The sequence below is a fragment of the Carassius carassius genome, chromosome 14 (assembly GCF_963082965.1).
Source record: "Carassius carassius chromosome 14, fCarCar2.1, whole genome shotgun sequence".
NCBI lineage: Eukaryota > Metazoa > Chordata > Actinopteri > Cypriniformes > Cyprinidae > Carassius > Carassius carassius.
Window position 1 is genome coordinate 9,994,783 of NC_081768.1, and position 16,473 is coordinate 10,011,255.

At 36.8% G+C, this 16,473-nt stretch overlaps 1 protein-coding gene across 3 annotated transcripts in view; it reads right to left on the reverse strand.

Annotated features, from left to right (window-relative positions):
* The window catches only part of macrod2 (mono-ADP ribosylhydrolase 2), a 539,507-nt gene that overhangs the window by 421,997 nt on the left and 101,037 nt on the right, over positions 1–16,473 (reverse strand). The window lies entirely within an intron of this gene.

The window sequence follows — 16,473 nt, forward strand, 5'->3', positions numbered from 1 at the left end:
TTGATTATGCCCTCAGTTATTAAGTGGGTGTTACATCCTCAACAGTTGCTATCACAGACTGGCTAAAAGTCAGCTATCCTGCTCTTCTCTCAACAAGTCGTGATAGTCTGATCTGTAAAGTGACATTACAATTAAGGCTGACTAGCTTTAGTCCAGCTGAAGGAAAAATTCGCCGAATTCTCAAAATGAAAATTGTCATCATTTATTCGCTGTAAATAAAATAAGATGAAATAAGATTATATAAACTATATACAAATTTGTGTGTATACATACATTCACACACACACACACACACACATATATACATATACTGTAAACACCACTGTATATTTAAATATCTATTTATATCTCTCTCTCTCTCTCTCTATATATATATACATATATATATATATATATATATATATATATATATATATATATATATATATATATATATATATATATATATATATATATATACATATATATATATATATATATATATATATATATATATATATATATATATATATATATATACATATATATATCTATATATATATATATAAATATATATATCTATATCTATATATATATATATATATATATACATATATATATCTATATATATATATATAGATATATATCTATATATATATCTATATATATAGATATATATATAATTTTTCCCCCTCTTCCCAAAATGTACAGTTTTCTTGACACATTTGCTTTTATGAAATTGAACGACATGATACCAACAGTTCTTTAAAATATCTTTAATTGTGTTTTGAAGAAAAATATAATTCAGCTTACAAAAACAAAAGGTTGAGTAAATAATGATAATTGTAATTTTTGGGTCAACTATCCCCTTTTAAAACAAACAAGATATCTATCACAGACTTGGCTGAGGCGTTACAGAAGTTAGAAAGTGTACGGGGGAGTTAAGTGTGATGGGAATGTTAGAGGGCTTGAAAGTGAGATTACTTGCTGACACCTCATCAGTAATATCCTTCTGCACGCTTCTGATCCTCAGAGGAAACGGCACAATAAATGAGTGTGTGCTAATGAGCTAGCACTGTTTCACACAACAGTGGTGGGTATCTGCGGTTCCACACTACGGTATCAAGTTCCACTATAAAGATTTAGTGGAACACACAGATGTCTCCTAAACAAATAATACTAGTCGGTAAAGACAATACAGCATATATAGAACAAAGCCTCTTCTCCTTTCCAAGCAATGACTATCGAAATATGATGAATATATGGCTTGTTAACCACTCAGAATTGATATAAGCATGCATTTAAATTAAATTTGAATTAAATTTCTCAATTGGAAATGGACTTGGGGAATTGGGGCATTTCGAATTTGAATACAAGAAAGAATAAAAACAGAAATTCATAAAAGATGGATGGAGAATTTGAGGGCACAAATTAAGCCTTAAAAAAGGCATGAATAGTAAATCATGGCCACGATTTAAATAAAGCAAAGGAACAAATGAATAAAATAAGGTAACAAATTCTTAATTCACTGCAACAAATTGTTAATTTGGGGCCACAATAAATATATTCAGGATTAATAAATAGGATTCAGTTTGATAAATGTACAATTTACATGACAACAAAATGAATGACAATCTAAAACACACTTAGCTTCATACTCTTCATTGACGGTAGGACTGGACAAATATGGCCTAAAATCAAAACCTCGATTAATTGAACATTTTACCTCGATTACGGTTAATGAACGGTTATTTTGTTTCTGTTTTGTTTTTTTGCCCTCATAGTTCACTGACAAGATTTGTACTGTAAATATGATTGACTATCAGCAGTTATTTTATCTATGTTCGTAACATTTCTTACTAGGGTTGGGTATCATTTGAATTTTATCGATTCCGATTCCGTTCTGCTTATCGATTCCGATTCTTTTCGATTCCTAGTTTCATTTCCAATAAGATAAAAAATCCAATATAAAAAAAAATTAAGGCAAACATTTAGATGTCAAATATTTTTACAAAGCATTCTGTTACAGCTGAATAACATGAGCAAAAATCAGCAGCCTACAAAACACTGCAAGAGGAATTTTGCCTGTGATTAAAAAAAATTCCATAGCAAAAACAACTAGATTAATATAAATTAAAAATATTAAAATGTTAAAGACAAGTAAACAGTCAATAATAAGATAGGAACAAACAAATCAATTAGCAATATCATAAATAAATACAACTAAACAAAATTTCAGGTACAGAAACTGTAATTAAAAGTTTAAAAACACTGCATAGTTTTATTTTTCTAAATAAAATAAAGATTAATCAAGTAAAGTTATTAAATATATTCAGTCAAGATCAGTGAATGATTTTCTTTTTTTTGTTCTTTGATGAACATTAATGACAGACAGCGCGTTTATTAGGCTGCTGTCTCTTTAAGCAAAAATACTGCACGTGTGTTTTCTTTCTCATCTGTTTATGTTCACGTAAGACAAAAACGGCTGCGTTTATGATGATATACTGATGTAGGCTCACCGCTCGCGCACAATCACTATGTGTTGAACCGGCGTTCACCTCCGTGTTTTGCTTATATGCCACTGACTGGACGGGGCAGAGTCATGTGGCTACATACGCGCTAGTGTGCTTTTAAGGGGGAAGTGTTAACAGGATTAAAAAACCGAAATAACCGACATGGGAAAATTACGTCGGTTAGAGGTTCTGAATTTCGGTTTTGATTACTTTTCGATTAATCGTCCAGCCCTAATTGACAGTTTTTATATGTTTGACTGACCATGGATCGCAGGACGTGGTACAAATTCAGTCTCTGAAGTGTTAGAGCCGGTAACGTAGAAAAGCTTTATCACTCCTGACCGCTGCTGCATAAACATGAGGGAGCTTCTAGCCTCAGAGAGGTGTAAAATTTGGCAGACACTTCGTATTCTAATAAAGGATGCAGAAGCGGTGATAAAATCAGTCATCTTCCATGTATAATCCAGGACACTCTGTGAAACGTGTAAGCACATGCAGTTTAGATGTTGGTCTTAAAACGATAAAAGGTCCCCACAAATAGATGCAGGGTGTGCACATGCACACAAGTGCTGGCAACTCTAAGGGTTAGTGCCAACAGCTCCTCTAATGCAAAATCTAAACACCTTTCAGAAGATCCGTGGAAAGCCGGCTGATATGACATCGTCAATCAAAATGCGGAATTGGTTCGAGCTGAGAAAGTGAACATTAAAAACACGATTTCTGCTTGCATTGAGAGAGAGCCCTCTTAAATCTAAAATATAGCATAAGAAAAACAGGCATGACATCACCCTCGGGGCAGATGTCATTTTAAGAGAGCAGGAGCTCAACAATCAGCTGAGTGCACGGAGAGGGGCCATTGTTTCCAGGTGCATTGAAATTCAATCGTCTGAGCTGATTCGATGGCTTTGAAAGGAATTACCTGTGCAGAACTGGAGCTGGAGGCAGCTGGGGAGAACCGTCCTCCCTCTCTACCCCTCAATCAAGCAGCGTTTTCCACCTCCGTCGTTGTTTGTTTTCGCTTCACTTTCCCTAAATTAGTAATTACAGTCACACAAACCAATCTTGCCATAGTGGCTTGTGAACCCAGAGACACACCTGCTGAAGCTACATAAACAAATAGCTTGTTAAGCACCGTATAACACCCCCAAAAAAACTAATGAGGAGTACGGTGTACAACCACAGTTTAGGAGTGTAAAAATAAAAGGCCCAACTTGCGAATCACATAAACAGCATCTCGGGCTATATGCTAAAAAAAAAACTAACAAAAAAAAAACCCATCCACCATGGTTTAGTAGCCATTTTGATAAGAAATTAAAGATAATATAATATAATATAATATAATATAATATAATATAATATAATATAATATAATATAATATAATATAATATAATATAATTTTGTATAAGCATTCCTGAAAATATTTACTGAAAAAAGTAATTAGTAAAATTTAAAATTTTACAAACCTGAATTTTCAATTGAATCTTTAAAAATTACCTGAATATTATTTATACGTTTTATTGTTTTTTTTATTGGTCATATCGCTCACCATTGACATAGACAAATAGTTGTGCAGATCATTGTTCATAAACTTCTAATCATATTCCCCAAAAGTTTGCAGCTGTTTACTTGCCAGAAATCTGAAAAACTTGTTTGAGGACCAACCCTCAAATCTCAAGTGAATCTTCCTCTGGGTTAATGCCTTGATTCAAAAGGTGATTTATAATCTAGGACATAAAAGGAGGAAAGCGAGGAGGGAACTGCTCCGAAAATCCCTCCAAAATAGCCACAGCAGGATTACTGGACCACCATCTTTGTCCTTTTTGTTTGTTTGGTTTTGTTTTGTTGTCAGAGCCCTCTACAGCAGGAGACCAAGAAAGAGCACCATGAGGCTGTGGAAAACTGCTGTGTCTGGCTTACACAACAAGCAGATGGACTCCCAAACACAAAGTCAAAAGATGTAGTGATGTTATCCAAAACACTACAGCTGCACAGGTTTGGGATTCCATGCTAGAAGAGTTAGCATTATAGCACAATGCTCACAGAGAACCAAACTTTCAAACGGTCTCTTCACATATCAGACTTATAAGTGAATAGTTTGAACTTTTGTATGTTAAAAACACTAATCATGCTAGGAGCCGTACTTGATAATGTGTTTACTGCCATGACGCTTCGATCTCTCCTATGACTGCGACACACACAGAACACAAAAACTTAAACTATTTCTCTACTTTGGGTTCACACTAAAGTTCTCCAGGGAAACCCTGGGTGAATAAAGGGACAGCAACATTTACTAAACACAAAGCCTAAAGGTTCAACTTGCAGACAGGAAGTGTCAAGAGTGAGAGCGGCAATGACAGTTCAGGTGCAATGAAGCCAGAACTGTGATTTCCACATTAGTGAAGGGGATTTTGTTAGAAAGAGGGTACATATTTAATAAAACTAAAAACAGTAAACGGTGTTAGTATATAAGTTAAATTAGATTTTATATCTATTTTATTATCCATTTTATTATTTTTCAATTTTCTTGCCATTTCAACTTTATATTACACACCATTTCATCACACAGAGTCACTTTATATTTTTTACAAATTAACTAGGCCTAGGTCTTTTTACTCTGAACATATTATGGAAAATTGTTTCTGCCACAATTAAACGCACATACACAAAGTAGCTCTACTCACAACTAAATCTTATTTGTCCTAATCCCTGCTCATTATTTAACATTTTTCCTGACAAACCTTCCCCTTCCAGAGGAAAATTACACTTAAAGCATTTATACTGTAGTTGAGGTTAGTGCTTTTTAATGGTTCTGGAAAAAGCCTCATGCTCACTAAGGATGCATTCATTCATTGACAAGTAAAAGTTCAAAAGAATAGTATATATTTGAATCTTTGAAATTATTATATATTTTATATATATATAATATATATAATATATTTTGTAATATAAAACATTATAAATGTCTTTACTGTCACATTTGGTCAATTCAATGCATCCTTGTTGAATGAAAACAAAAAATACTTGCTTTTTAAACGATAGTGTATTCCATTGCAATTCATTTTAATTGTACTTTTAAATTAGTATTGCTGGGTCCTGTCTGTTTCTTTGAATTTAATTCAAATTCAGAACCTGAAAAAGCATTCTCAAATAAATTCTAAGCAGTACATGCATACATAAACAGATACAGAAAAATAATGTAATGGTAATGGATTCACCCCTACAAATAAAAGCAGTTGTCACTTCAAGCAGTTGTACACATAAATACACACACACACACACACACCCCAGCATAACTGACATGTTCTGACAAGGCATTTCAGGGTCAGGTAAAAGACAGTGGGGCAGTAAGGATTAGGTGGACCACCCTGCACATTTGTGGACTTTTCTTTAAGCCCTAATACTGTCGTGTTGATGTGATCGCTCCTGTAGCGCACATCACAACCTCCATTCCATTCGGCACAAAATCCCCACGCCATACCCTAAAGACAGTAAGTCAAAAGAACAGGTGAGAATTTTCCATGAGGCTTTTATGTGGTTTGTCACCATACGAGGGAAAGTAAGGAATTTCTCTCCCAGAATTCCCCTTGGTCTCATCATGAAACCTTCCTTACATACTGTACTGCTGCGCTTTATTATGACAGCTCACAGAAAGTGCATTTCAAACTCCCCAGGAACGAACGTTAGCGCTTTCACACGCAACTCCGACACAATTTCAAACGGCTCTGGGAAATTGCTAGCAGGCTCTTTTGCGATAATGTGGTCAAGAAGGATCGAGTGAGCGCTTGAAGGACTGAAAGCGGCTCCAATTCTCTGGGGGGCACACCAGGATTGTGCTAATTCCCAGACGAGCCTCTCTTCTCCCACCCACATCGAGGTGGGGAGAGAATATTCATTAGTGAGGATAGCACACTCCAATTAAAGAGGTGGAAGCGCGGGCACACACACACACACTTTTGCAGGTGTACATGCACCTGGTATCCTCCGAAAAGCTTCAGCCGTGTTTTAGCTGATTAAATTCTCGCCTACAATGACACGTCACTTTTGTTTTCTGGTATACCGCTCCTCCGCCACCCTCTTTTCTAGAGAGTGACACTATAGGCGTGAAATTTCACAACATGGCGTCTCTGGGCAGATATCCACATTGTTAAAAGAGAGAAAAAGTGAGAGGGAGAGACACACTGCTTGTGGCAGCTTGACTGGGGTCTGATTAATGGTTCAGAGGGTTGTGATTGGGAGGGCGATGATGAGATAGATATGAATGAATACACAAGCGCAGCTGTTCTGGTTGCCCCCTCCTCGGGCACTGCAAATCCATAAACCCCATTCTGCTGTCACATCAGTGCCACAACACCAGAAATAAACATTAACTACAAACAATGAGCCACATCCATCCACAACAGCAGGGAGAAACAGCACACGGGGAAGGAGATCAGATGGCCAAGACTAAACATTGTTATGGAGTACAGCATTCGCTCACTCTAAATTTGAATGACAGCATTATGAGCCGAGGGGCTTGGAGAGTATGTGTATACACGCGCAAAGTCTCTTCCAACTGTCTTGCCTGGCTTAATGGGGCCTCACCTGTTGGCATCCTGCGCAAGTGTGTGTTTTATCAGTTGCTGGCATATGTTTGAAAGGAGAACTGACGAAAGCCAAGCCAAACACAGTGGGGGAATGTCAACGACCGTCTTGAGTCAACACTACGGAGAGGCAGTCGTCTCCGCAGTTCGACCCACATGCCTCCAGGGGTCAAATGCAATGGTGGGGAGTGGCAAACGTACAAACACACACGTACATTCAATCTGAAGCTAATTCTTAAATCCTGGCTTGAATGGTAACAGCAGGTTTAACAGGGAATCACCCTCCATTAGAGGCATATCAACCCTTTTCGGCAAGTTGAGACCAGCTTGATGTCTAAAGTCGGGCTTAAGTTGATCTCAGTAGGCTGAGGGTAGCCCACATCGACTGCGTGTGTTGAGACATTTCCCTCTTAGCCTTGCTAAAGCAGGCATGAGGACTAATCCTGCAGAGGTTAAGTGGAATCCCCTCCACTTTTTCTTTTTCTGTGTGCTTCTTTACACAAGTCAAGAATGGAGACCCGGGAGTGTAAAAACTCTGAATCGTGTTCCACTGCTGTTCACCTCACTAAAAGTATACTTCAAATGGACACAAATACCACAAATACTTCAAGACAATGTGGATGAAATAAATAATTACGGGACAAAGTGGTTTTAGCAAATGTTTGCTTGCTCTACCCTTCATTTAGATGAAAATCTGAAATGTACTAAACATGAAAGTTACCAGAGCTATAATGATCTATGGGGTTGATATCACACTGTCAAAATATCATTTATAGATGATATTGTACACTTGACATGCATGTCTTCACGTTGTTATTTTGTGAGTTTGAAAAATTTTGTGTTATATCACTGTACAATAGTCTCTACAGTAAAGAGACTACTAGTGTTACAGAATATTTCTATTGCAAATAAATCCAGTTCTTTTTAACTTTCTATAAATCAAAATATCCTGAAAAGATAATTTTCAACAGTGATAAGAAATGTATCTTGAGAACCAAATCTGCATATTGCAATGAGCTTTGCTGAGCATTGCATCACTGAAATAAATTACATTTTAAAATAGTAAAAATATTAAAACAGAAAATTGTTTAAATTGCTATTATGTCACAATATTACAGTTTTTACAGTAAAGCTTACTCTAAATTTCTAGTGCTTCGTGGGAGTGGGTGGTTGCTGAAGACATCTTTCATCCAGATTTGTTTGCCAATCTATTAAAAAAGGTAGATCTTTCTCTTCAGAATTCATTGGAAGTGGAGTTCTTTACATGGAATTTGGCTGTAAAAAGTTTGGCTTACTGATGGCTTCAACAGAAACATATGCCATCAATTAACAAAGAGCTAATTTTATATCAGTCTTCAAAGGATTAAACAGAATTGCTAAAATCAGTTTCTCTATAAGTAAATTAATAAAATTTTTACCTCCGGAATTTAACAGGTTGCAGTCTATTCTGATCCTAGATAGGAGTTAAGGTATAGTTTACATCTGTAGCTCAAATGGTGTGGAATAACATTTAAATCACTCACCCTAAACTAACAATAGTAATAGTGATGTTTGCCTAAGGAAGAACCACTAATTGAAACGTTGAGGCCTTTGTAAGTTCCTCACGTCTGACGAAAATATCACTCCGTGGACTTGTTTAAAAATGAGAAAATTCTCATTTAACTCTGCTGTGGGTCATATAAGGTGGCAGGATGTGAGAAAAGCATTAACATGCGATTGTTTTCAGCACTGCGAGGTTAGACATCACAATGCAATTTAGTTGCTAAAAGCTTCCAAAAAGAGAAATATGACATTTTTGCATTGGAGAGATGACCTTTATACAGCTGAGAAAAGCTGTGCGAAGCTTTCGCTGGCCACGGCACAAACACACACCTTTACCCACCCACACACAAAGCCAGCTGCCAGACATTAGCTTGCAAATGGCCCACTGTAACGTGCCAAGCTGAAAATTTGCAATCAGCCATCTTAAGCACTGTAAAGGCAACTAGGGGTTGCAATGTCCTAACATAAACTGGTGAGAAGCTTAATTGTATAGCTATTTCCACACACACATTCGATTAGAGTGAGTAAAAACATCACAGACCACACTGAAAATTTGGGAGTTATAATATGATTAAACCTTGGAAATAAACATTTTTAATGGGGGGGGGGTGCAGAGGAGAAGTTTTGACCAATAAATAAATAAAAAAAATATATAAGTTTCTGCATTATTTCTAGGCCACTGATATATTCAATAAAAAAATTCATGTAATAAAAAATTGATGTGTGTGTATATTGGTGATAATATTAGATAAAATATACTGTAATATAATAATTTTTTCACTAGTGGTTTCAGATTTTTGGACAACAGTAAGCTTTCCCAATAAAAGGAGATGGAAACACTATCGCTTGCTGGTACTACAGCTAAAAAGTAGAGCGGTTGACAGTTTTAACACTTTTTATTCAGTTCTGGTGCACATAATAGAAGAAAACACTTCTCTATACACCAGCCATTATTTTTATGCAAGCACAATGATAAAACTGTACAAACTGTACAGCCATTTTATTTTCTTAAATAACCCCATGTGCAAGTCTTGGGGAGTTGAATGTCTTTGATGGTTCTTAGATTATAGGAGCAGCCTAACACACACGGACCAGGTTGTGGCCGTAGGGGACAGTGGGGGCCCCGAGTCAGCAGCAGAAAGGAAACGATCAGAGCCCTAGAGGAGAATATGTCAACACCGCAGAGGCACCTCCATCGTCCTCTCCTCCCATCAACACCAGCACCACCACCATCCATCTTTCCTCTTCACCTAAAAGGGGCTCCGCATGCCTGCTCATCCATCTCTCACTGACCAGGTTTCTGCAGCACAGCCTCAGCGCTGTGGGTCGGATGCAAATGGGTCCTTTTTAGTTGAGGCTAAGACATGTAAAACAGTGTGAGGAATATGTAAAAACAACAGAATGACAGAATCAGACATTGTTCCCACAAAGACTGGTGGGCGCCACATTGTCACTCATTCACACACACACGCACACACACGCATACAGACAAAGACGAGTGATTTCACTTCCTTCATCACAGCTGATCTCAGCAGGATAGTAATTCACATACTGTAGGAGAGCGGCTGAAATGTCATCCTTGCATTATTAGACTGACCTTCAATTTGAAGGCGATGCTAGCAAGAGTTTCTGCTTTACAGAGCAAGCTAACAGTAAAAAAATAGCATCTTGTTCATGTCTAAAAATCTCTAAGTTGTATGTAAAGAGAAAAGCTATACATGTGGGCAATTCTGAGACAGTTTTAGACTACAGTATGAAAAACATGACTGATATGGGTGACAGGATATCTAGGGCTTCTGCTTTAAAAAATAAATTTAAAAAATTACAATAGACATATATTAATGTTCAAAAATTCAGTTGATTTTCTTAAAAGAAGTCTCTTCTGCTCACCAAGTTTGCATTTATTCAATCAAAAATACAGTAAAAAAACTAATATTTTAATTCAAATAAAATATTCTTACAATTTAAAATACATTTTATATATTAAATATTTATTTATATTAAAATATATTATATATATATATATAATATTTTTTTATTTTAATATATTTTAAAGTTTTATTTATCCCTGTGATGGCAAATTAGAATTTTTAGCAGCCATTACTACAGTCACATGATCCTTCAGAAATCCTTAAATCTGCTGATTTGATGTTAAAAAAAAATGTATTTTCATTGCCAATTTAAAAAACAATTGCCTAATACTTCTGTGGAAACTGTGATACTTTTTTTAATCATTTGATTAAAGGAGAGTTTGCAATAACATCAATTAATTTGTACAGTAATATAAATCTTTTGTAACATTATAATGGTCTTTACTGTCACTTTTAATTTCTTAAAAAAAAAAAAAACCTCTACAACCAAAATTCAACACAAATGCATAGGTCAGACAGCCACATATGGTCTCAGAGCGATGGGAAATGGCACAAATAAACATGCTTCACTCAAGCACAAAGAGCACTGGAAAGGAACCTTCTCCAGTTTCTTTAATCCTCAGCTTTCATCGTCCCAAATGGCAGCGACCAATTGACAGTTCACTTTGGGAACAACGGTTGCTAATGGGGGGGCTCAAGAAAGAAGTGTACACAAACTGTTCCCCTCATTTACCTGTCATCATTCCATTCCTGTCTGCTCTTGAGCCGTTCTTCACAAAGACATGGGGTACATCTGATACATCGTCACACAAGCGCTCGAGAGCACTGGGGCACACAGATGCTTCTGAGGTGTTAAGAAAAACACCCCAGATCTGACAGCAGGACTCAAGTTTCATTATGGGAAGGTTCAAAGCCAAGGTCTTACACACTTGAGTTAGAATAGCGAGACACTAGTCTGTAATGTCCTACTTCCTTTTCACAAGTAGCAGAACAACAAGTGATGGTCGTTTGCCTTCAGTGATTTACAGTGACAAAATGATCGCAAGTCATTTGTTTTTAATCTGGTTGCAAGTTCTGCTGACGTGATGTGGCCAGTCTAGTTTACAACAAGGAAAGGTTTAACTTCATGCAAATGAACGACTTTATGTAAACAGTACAATGGCCTGATGACCTAAATTCACAGCACTTGAAGCTCAAGGGTTAAATTTCTACGGTTCTGCAGAAGCCACTTAGTATTCAGTCGTTCAAGGTTCATTACCAATAATGATTTTCCTCCATTACAAACACTGCTAAATTATTTAGAAAGAAGAAAAGAGAATGAAACTCAAGGCAAACATGCAGCCCTCCTGTAGATACAACATAAGTCAATGCGAGGTGAGACGTCGTAAAATCACATAGCTCACAAAGCATTGTTTGAGCTTCGTTTGGAGAACATGAAAACACAATGGGCGCATTCTTGTCTTTCTCCAGGCACACTGATTCACAGCAGATGTGATTCTTTAAAGTGCTATAAACATCTAAGTATATGTTACATTTAATAGCAGCAAGTTTTATGAGCATCTATGAATGGCGGTTTCTGTCATATCTCAAGATAAAAAAAAATTGGGTGGTAGAGAAGAATAAAATTTGGAGGATTTAGCAGAAATAAAGACCAACACTGATTAAAATTGGATTCAAGCGAAGCCTATTTGCATTCTTCTTGCTTCATCAAAATTCATGAAGGCAGCAAATGAACAAAGGTATGAACTGTTGTTTAGCACCTAGTATACTAAAAAATAAACCTCATACCAACAGCTTTAATCATTGTGTAACTCTCTTTGTGCACAATCTCTGGACTTCCTGAAATGTAGCCAAATCTAGCGGGAGTACACAGGTCTGTAGAATGCTGCTTTATCAAGCTTATCTACAATTTCCATGTGTGTTTTTGTGTCAGCGAACCTTTAATTTAATTAAGTATTGCTTCCTCTCTAAGGAGCGAAACTAACAAAAAACCACTGACGGGCTAACAAAGAATAAAGACCAACCATCACAAAAAATTGTGCGTGTCTGTATATATGAATAAAAATTCTATATTAAATGTGTAATATAACAATACTTTTAAATCCATATCAAATACAAGTTTATGCTTTCAAACTGTGAATAATCTTTATAAATGTCTTTATTACTGAAATTTATACTTTTAAATAGCATTTAAACTAATGTATGCAATGTTATAATAAAAATATCCTATATTATATATATATATATATATATACACACACACACACACATACACACACACACACACACACACACTTTAAAGTGCAGAAATAAGCAACTTCCAATTAACTGAAAAAAATATGAACAGATTTATAAATAACCAAAATCTTTGAAACTTTTTGAAAAACAGTGCATATCAAACAAAGGAGAAAGTCCTCCAGAGACTTTCAATTGGACAGCTAAATTCCTAGTGTGAAGACGGGGAGTGAGAAGATTGTTATTTGGCTAATTACAGATTTAGGGCTGAAACAGTAAACCGTTGGAGAGGAAAAGAGCGAGGTGCTTGAGTGAGCTACATTAGAGCGCTGGAGTGGTGACACTGTGGACTCATTGTGTGCTGATGGCATCTTTTATCTCTAGCAAAAACGATAGGCCTAACGGAGTAGTTTGGGCTATGGGGGGCGGGGTTAGAGGGGTGAGCTATCTAATCTGATCACAGCCCATTGTTTCAACGCTCATTTACCACTGGGGGGTCCAGAGGTTTCCACACAGTCGACAAGTCAACCCAAACCCACCCCCTATCCCTGCGGCCAACACAAGAAGGTCCTTAGAAAAACAAGCGACAGACACAAAGGGGAAAATGGAGAAGACAACCCAGGGGGCTATTTGTGAGGATTTGCTCATTCCTCACGAATACACAAGAGTGCTGACCGCTGACTCAGACCTTTGGTTTCAGGCTTGAACAGCAGGAAGTCAGCTTTGTGAGACTGTTGTTGCTGCTTAGGAGACTCTAGTCTCCTGAGACCAAGGAAGTTGATGCTAAAAATCTGGGATCTGCATTAAAAAAGGGGCTAGGAGGAGACAGTATTGACTTGTCACGTAAGGCAGCGTCCCATCTCAGAATGGGGCAGTTGGACTGCTCATTCAGTACAGGAAAGGGCAGGAAATAATTCATGTCCACTCAATCATGCTGCCATGAGCATGAACACTTGTACATGGAGCTGGACCCCATCCTGCAATCCACATTCTGCCATATTGCGGAGGTCTCTGTGGAAGTGGCAGAGAGGATGAGAAGTCAGCAGCACAGAGATTGCTGCTAATTGCCCATGGTGAATGATTATAGAAATTAATCAAAAGGATACATAAAAAATAAAAAAAACACAAAGCAGATATTTGGCAAAAGCTTTTCTAAGTTACCTTTAACTGGGCATGTGTTCAAGATTTAGAAAGCCTTGCAACTATGTATTCTAAACACAGTGCGTGTATGTGTGCTTACAAAGCCATACTTTGCTAAATTTGTGTTAAAAATACTCCCAAAAGTTCTAAAAGAAAGATCTCTGTGTGTTACACTGACACTGAAAATCTCACATTGCAGCACATCCATTTTTATGCTTTGCAACTATAAACATTTGGTTTTTGGTGATGTGTTTTCTACTGTGGTAGCAAATTCTGCTGATTTGTCACAAAGACATTTGTATTTAACTGGCTAGCTTAGATAGGAAAAATGACATGTGATCGTTTTGGAAGAATCAGTAACAATGTATTAAACTACAAAACAATCAGTAATGTTTGGCAATCATTGTACACAACAAATTTATCAGAAAATACATTATAGCTGTATAATTAACAACAACCAAAATTTCGTTTGCATAAATTGATTATGATGCATTAGTAAATATTCTTTCTGGTTGAGGTTTGGGTTAGTCTATAGTAATGATAATTAGCTTGTCTAAAAACAAATTAAGTCTATGGTATGTCTACAGTCTAGGTAAATATGAGTATCTGTGTGTGTGTATGTGTAAGTGGAGCCGCTGGAGACACTAGAAAAATACTCCACAAATCTCCTGGAGCTGGACAGCACAGCACTGAGCTCAAGATTGTTTGTTTGAGAGTGGGCCAGGGGGATGAAATATACACTTGAGGTGTAAAGATCAGAATGACAAACCCTTCAACGAGTCTTTGAAAAGTGCGCGACTTTAGGTATGGCTTTGATTTTGACACACTCCCGCTGTAAATTCCATTCAAGTGAAGAGCACCATATAAGAAACACGCGTCAAAGAATGAAAGACCAATTTAATGCGACTTATTTGCTTGTCATGCGAAGAATGTACCGTGAACAGAGGTCAGACGTTCTTCAGGCATAAAGTCTGAACTAAAAACACTCTTGTTAACACTTAACCGCATCAAGTGCTTTAATAAACTTAGCTATGCTTGTCTCCACCCCCTAACTGCAACGAACGAGAGAAGGGCAGCGGTAGGAGAAGGCCCAGAGCTCCTTCAAAGTCATGTCTGTTGACAAAACACATTGAGATGGAGCAGATAAAATAAATGGCATCTTTTGGAAAGATGAGGAATGCTCATCCTCCCAAACAACAGATGACCCCAACCAAAGACTCCCCCAACTGTATTGAAATAGTGGTAATCGGACCCTCTTGGGGCCCTCCACTGGGGCCCTTTGTACGTCTAAGAGTCAATCAAGGGCTGATGACAGACAAAGCCTAGTCAGATTTAGGAGAGAAAAATGCCGGAAGGGTCGATGCAGAGGCTGGAGTCGTGATCCGTCCCGAGACGGGGGGACAGACGGCCTCTTCCCACGATGCCCTGCACTGACCTCTTGTCACTTACAACTGTGCCCTGCTTCTCCACCTCTGACCCTAAAAACACGACACCTAGACCTGCTGTAAAAGCCCAGGGTGGATGGGACATCTTTCAGCTGCTTAATCCTCCAATTGATGCTTGTAAAGCTATGCAACAAGACATGGTTTGGCAAAGGTGGTAGGTAACCCTCATGCTAAATGAAGTTATTTTACGATACTTATCATATAACAATATAAATACACTTTAAATACATTTACAAAAAAAAGTCAAATAACTAAATAAATAACTACTCCTATATACATTAATCAATTATATGTAATACATAACAGTGATATCAGATAAGTATATTTTACACTGTTTGTAGATATTGAAAAAGTAATCTGTGACATTTTATATCTATGATGTCTATTAATACCTAAATAATATATATTAGTACCTTTTAAAGAAGTATTGCACCCGCGACTGCATTTGTACCACTATTTATATATTATCATATATGTATTTTATATATTTAAATACAGTTTTCCATACATTTTTGCCACAGGACAAGACAAGGTTAGCCCTTTCAACAACCAATCATGGTGGAGCATGGGAAAGGGATAATGGGAGCTCTCCTTCATGTCAGTCCAGTAAACAGTCAAGCCACACAGTAGTGAAAGCAGGTCAACCTTATCTATTCTACTGAAGGACACTAGCATTTTGTCACTGACTGACCCACATTCTGTGAGAAATATCAGTTCCTTTATGGGAAAAACAAATGTGTAAAATATCAAAAACATACAGGTAAAGCAAGCTGGAGAAATTTCATGCAGTAATTAAAAAATGATGATGATAATAATTTGAGCACATAAAAAGAGAAAAAAATCTAGCTTTTAAATGGAAAAAAGCAATCCACAAATGGGATTGTACATCCTAAAATTTTAATTCTCATCATTAAACAAAATGTGATTCCAAACCTGCATACTTTTACAATTTAAGAATTTACTGGCCATTCTTTTCAATATAATAACAGATGGTGGGGGAAAAAAGCCCCTTGGAAAGTCCATGGAAAATGGACCATATTTACGTAGTTTTTGGTTATTTTGTAGCTTCACAGACCCGGTCCTTATTTACTTCCATTATATGGAAAAGAGTGGCCTAGAAATTTCCAGTTTTTTGTTCCACAGAAGCATTAAGTCATAGAACGACAT